This window comes from Lemur catta, chromosome 16, assembly GCF_020740605.2.
Source record: "Lemur catta isolate mLemCat1 chromosome 16, mLemCat1.pri, whole genome shotgun sequence".
Classification (NCBI taxonomy): Eukaryota; Metazoa; Chordata; class Mammalia; order Primates; family Lemuridae; genus Lemur; species Lemur catta.
This window is the reverse complement of record NC_059143.1, coordinates 797,595-803,594: the sequence shown is the minus strand read 5'-3', so window position 1 is coordinate 803,594 and position 6,000 is coordinate 797,595.

The following is a 6,000-nucleotide window of genomic DNA, read 5'->3' as shown; positions in this document are numbered from 1 at the left end:
GAGAAGCTCGGTGTGGGCTCTTTCCTATCCCCATGTCCATGGGCTGGATGGCACACATCTCAGCGCCCACGTGATGTCCCCAGAGCTTCATGGTGACACAGCGTCTGCTCAGTGCCCTGCAAAGATGTGGACTCCTCACCCCTGGGGATCTGGTCTCTCAGGCCTCGTCTGAGTCTTGCTGGAGTCCACGTGTACGTTGTCCAGTTCGTTTCTGTTTCTTTTTCTCTCCTTATATGTCTCTCTCTCCTTCGCTCCCTCTTTCTCCATTTCTGCGTTTTCCCACTCCCCGCGTCTGCTCATCGTTCTCTTTCTCCTACGGGGTGTCCGGCCCCCGCTCTGTTGCAGTGTCTGTCCCACTTCCTGTCATTCCTTCTTCCCAAGTTTGAATTGTCCGCTAACTCCGTGTGTTTCTGCCTCTCTCTTCCCTGTCTCTGTCCCCCTGCGCTTTCCCTGTCCCGGTCCCTCTTCCCCTGCTCTGCCGTCCCCTGAACTCGGCCTCCCTCAGCCTGCTGAGCTCCTTGCCTGCTCTGGGTCCCCCTCTGCTCCTGTCACTCCTTCACCCCCACTCTCAGTCTGCAGCATCTCCCCGCGCGGACGACTTCTGCTTCTGGCGGCCGCAGCCCTCCCCGTCCCCGCCCTTCCTCTCTGCTCAGCTCCCTCTTCTCCCTTTGCTTTTCTCCTGCTTCTGGCACCGGGTCTGTCCTTCACTCCATTGTTTCTCCAAGTCCTCAGGCTCTGTCCCCTGCTGTGTGTCGCATTCTTCTCCCTCACAGGCGTTCTAGTTATCCCTCCCTTACTCTCTGTTTCTGTCCCCCACCCAGCCCAGCGCACATTCACGGGTGAGGATAAAAAAGATATTCGTTGCCTGGAAGAGCAGCTCAAGCACGCAAACACGCCACAGCGAGCACAGCCGGTGGGATGTGATTTGTGCAGAAGAAACACAGAGGGTCGCCAGACAGGCGCAGGTCACTTCCGCCAGCACGAGAGCCGAGGGCCTGCCGCGGTGGCGAGTGCCCTGGGGACAGCCAGGGGGCGCAGGGTTGGCCCGAGGGGTCACAGGAGGGGGAAGCGGAGAGAGGGGTGGGGTCTGCAGAATTCCAGGGTCAGAGAGGAGCCCCACAAAACACTTGAACCCACCGACCTACCCACATGGTTGTGTGGGGTGAGGGGGAGGAAGGGCGTCACCGAAGGGCGTTAAGCAGGAAAGTGACAACACAGCGGATGTCTACCTGGACCTACTGCAGACAAGCAGGGGCGGGGCGTCGGGGGTGGCCCTGACTCATCACGGAATGATTTTAACCCGGGATAAACGTGGATCTTAACCAGAGCAAACAGGACTCAGAAAAATCCTACGTGACACCAGGGCCGAAGGGGTTTTAACACACGGGGCAGCTGCTGACCCCTGGTTGTGACTGACCGGGGTCCTGGGTGACCCGGAGATCACACAGCTGACGGCTCAGCTCCGCCCTTGCTCTGCCAGGTGCCTGCTGCTCACCTCAGCCATGAACCTCTCCAGAGCAGGGGCGATAGGAAATCTGCAATCTTTGTCCCCAAGCTTCCCGTGGTATCTGGAATATAGTAAGGCTGCAACATGAAATAAAGCCATCTCCCCCAGCTCCTTTCCCTGTGGACAGACAGCCACTCGGAGCTTGTGGCCCCTGGGGACTCCGAGCCACACGCGCCTACAGGCTCACCGCTCCCTCCACGTCTTGTCTCCAGGACTGTGGCCCGACAGGGCTTTTCCACATGCAGCTTCTCCATGTCCGGATCCTGCCCCGCAACACCCCCGGCATCTCCTCTCCACACCGTCGTCAGCGGGCGCTTTGAAGCAAAAAGCGCTTGAAATCATCAACTGACTTCCATCTTAGGAAATAACCAAAAATGTGGACAGAAATGACTACAGAACAGTGTTAGATCCAATATTCAATGTCAAATTTTGTGCTTTATGGTTCTGAGATATAAACCCCCAGCTCGAGAAAATTTCTAGTACCTAGCTAACTTGTGTGAATATTGTTGGGTGTAGGGACAGAAAAGGAAAGATTACATAAGAGTTAATATGCTTTGGCAGCAAGTAACAGAAAGTTTGTCTCAAAAGGGCTTAAGCGATAAAGGACTTTGTTGGCTCACGGAAGTGAAGATGCAGAAGTTTGGGCTTTGCGATTCTCGCACTCTGTCCTCCTCCTTTGGAGACCTTTATTCTTACAGATGCAGGGAGCTGCCAACTGAGACAATAGTCACGACAAGTGGGAGAGAAAGTCTCTTATCTAACTGTGAAATTAAACTCCCCTCTTCATTCTGATTGGAATCATTTAGTATATGCACTTGTCCCTGAACTAGGAACTGTCACCAGGGAAATGCCACACACTGATTGGCTTAAACCTGGGTTCCTAAAATAATTCCTAGCAGAGGAATGGAATTATCTGACTGGCTTAGGCTGGATCTGGAGTCAATTCCCAAAACCACATTGTTCCTGCTCTAAAGAGGAATGAGGAGACAGATGTTCACACACAAAGAGAACTGCAGAGACACGTCTAGTCCCTCACTTGGATCAAAGTAGTGTGAAAGATTAAAAAACATTCACAAGACAAAAAGTTGAAACTGACATTTCAGTAGAAGTGAGAAGTCCAAGCCAGAAATCCTGAGGAGGTCCCTGAACTTCCCATAGGATGTAGGAAGAGAAGTTTTGAGTTGGTTTTATCAAAGTCACAAAGAGCAGGACAGAACGACCCAGCTTTATCTGAGTAACACACATAGAATAAGTAACAATGCCTAACAATAAGTAGGCGGGGGGGACAGTGAGGAGGAGGTATAATTGCACAAAAGCAAATGCTGGGGTGAAAATGCTGAAATATAATAGTCTCTGCCATTGGATAAGGGAACTGTGATTATTTTTCTCCTTTCTAGTTTTCCCAATATTCTTCTAATGAGAATATATTAATTTTACGATTAGAAAGTATAAAAATAAATGGCTGTTAATGGTGGTTTCCAGATGTAACTTACTCTGAGACGTGCCATTCCCATGACCCATTCTTTACTCGCCAGCCACAAAAGCCAAATGCACAGTAATAAATTTTCTGATACTTGTTATGCACTGAATTGTTAAGCTCTTGGGAGGCCTGGCAAGATAAAAGTCCCTAGTTAACAAGCACTCAAGGGCTGACACATCACCTGTTGAAACTGTGGTATATTTGTGGTTGAAGGCTATGCTTATGTTAAAAAGTTAATTGTTACTGAGTCAATAAGAGATAACTCTGGCTCCAGCAGAGAAACTGATTAAACTGGGAAGCCTCGGCAGAGGTCCCACTGCAAGGAGAAGCACATTCTTGTCTCTAGGTGACTTTCCAGGAGCAGCAGGGTGAGTCCCTGGGAGGCAAGAATTCTGTGCAGTGACCATCACATGCACACACAGCGGCATAATAAAATCTTTTCTTGATACAGATAAAAACCAACAAACTCTCGTGGCACAAACTCACTTTAATCAGCTTCATTATTTTCTCTGTTTTGTACTATTTGATCATCTTCATTTCTCTTCTCTCCTTTCTTTTTTAATTTCTTTTCCACATTAACAGGGTTTGGATTAGCAAGGATTTCACTCACTGAACTGCCCGTGTGTCAGGAAGTGAGAGGTTTTCTACCCTCCTGGAAACCCTTTATTTGCGATGGACTTGGCCTGCCACGCTCTTAGGCACCAGAGCTGCCTCTTCTTTCCTCGTCTCTGCGCGGACGCTGCTGACGGGCCGCTGGCCAGGAGGACATGGGCTCGCCCAGGTCGGGCCTCCAGACTCACGCCCAGCCCAGTGGTCTCAAGACATAACTTTCTTTATTGGAGTTTGGTGAGAACTATGAATTTCTTAACCTCGTATTGAATTTGGTTAAAATAAAAAATCCTAAGCCGGTAAAGGTCAACCAACAGTGAAGAGAATTTTGATTATCTTAAAATTATAGAGAAGAGACAGTAGAGATTTGTTGGTTTCAGCTCCTGGTGAGGATGAAAAAATTCAAAGCCAGAGAAATTAAACTCATCCTCTAAATGTACACAGCGGGTCCTGGCAAAGGCAGGGTGAGGATTCAGGGTTCCTGGGACCCTGGTGATGCCGGGCGGTCCTCTCTGCTCTGTGCCATGCAGCCCCTCCTGGTGACATTGCCAACACACGCTGCCCTAGAGCAACCACCCTTGCTGAAACCCCAGATGTGGGCATATCACAAATTGTATGCAAGAGAAAAGGAAATGTCTCAAAAGTATGGACAGACAGTGCATGTCAGAAGAACAATGGAAGTCAAAATCAGAGAGTGTCTTATGGGATCCTGGGGCACAACTACCCAGGAAAATGCCTTTGGGGAGGGAGAGGGACAGAGTGGGGAAAGAAATCACATTCTGGGAACCCATTCTGGTGCTTTGGGAAGTGGCTCAGAGGAGCTGCGGTTCTGCTGGAACACCGCTGCTGAGGGCCACGCTGATAATCGTGATAAATTTAACACAAGGTTTTAAAAATGGCCTCCTGTACCCTGTGCTCTACATTGTTCCCATTGTCCAAATGCAGCCTGAATTCTGTTAATTTTGCTAGAAAAGCGAACAGGGGGAAACAACATAAGTCTGCCATCAAAGGGACATCCAGCCTCTAGCTCAGCCGGCTGCCTCTGTGCATGAGCAGGCACCATTCCCCTCAGTGTAAGCGCCCTCTCTCCCCAGCGCAGCAAGACCCAGCGGAGAGTCTAGGCAACATCTTGCCTCACTCTGTGCATAGTCAGACACTGGCAAAAATAGTGTAGGTTACTGCCACTACTGTACGTTTTACCACCAGCATCCCTGGCTGCTAAACCGGTTGTGTTCTCCACCTACACAATAGTGTACGTGCTCCACCTCTCTTTACCCAAAATAGACACAAGCAATGGACTGTGTCAGCCCTAACAGCCCCCACCTCCCGGTCTCACATTAATCTAGTCGGCAGGCCCCAAGCAAACCACCTCCCCGTGCTCATGCACCTGTGCAACGCCTTCCCCACCCGCAAACATTGTCTCTGGGCTTGCTTTGCCCCACGGACATTGCCAAGTGGGATGCAAACAGAGGCTTGGGAAGCCCTCGCACACCGGAGCTGTCTCTCTTGGCACACTCCCCGGTGAGGTCTGGCTAGTCTCCACGCTGCAAGGAAAGTCAGCCTAGACTGCTGAAGATGGGGGTGCACAGGCACGGAGCCCCAGACAGGGAGATCTAAAGGTGGAAGCCTACAAAGGGTCCCCCAGAGTCAGACTCCCCGCTGCACATCCCTCAACCACACACATACACATGGGGCAAAAGAACTGCCTGGCAGAGCCTGGTCTACCCACAGGAGCACAAGAAGGAATAAATAGCTGCTGCTCGAAGCCACTACACGTTGGGGTGGCTTGTTATTCAGAAATAGGCAACTGAACCAGCACTAACCCCCTACTGGGGGTTGTAAGGGGCTCTTCTGTATCCTCTCCGTACAGGAGCAGAAAGGGAGAGGGGAAATTAAGGCTGAAAAAATATCCTCAAGGAGTAATGGTTCTGCCACCTCCTCAGGCAAAGTCCCTTAGCAAATTAGTCTCTTTGTTTCTCTCTCCACTATATAAGGATAATAGCAACCGATCCTATACATGCCCAGCATGTGTCCTGTGGGGTTAGAAGGGATGATGCATTCATTCATTCATTTATATCACAGCTTGGTTGAAAGAAGATTTAGGCAAGTTAGGGCAATAGATGAAATGTTTTTCATGCCCCATAAGCAAAGGTGGTTCATAAATTTCAGATAGTACAGTGTTTACCAAAATATTTTCTCCACCTATCAACTCGCTCTTTTCCCTAGTCTTCTCTACCAACATTTTCATAAGGAACATTTGTATTGTTTTACCTAAATAATTATTAGCCTAATTAATGATTGATCACCTTCAACTTTTTCCACTTTGAAATAGAAACACTTGGCTTTCAGCAGGACCTGATCAGTTTTGGGGGTGAAGGTCAGGAGATTTAGACAAGGGGCAAGG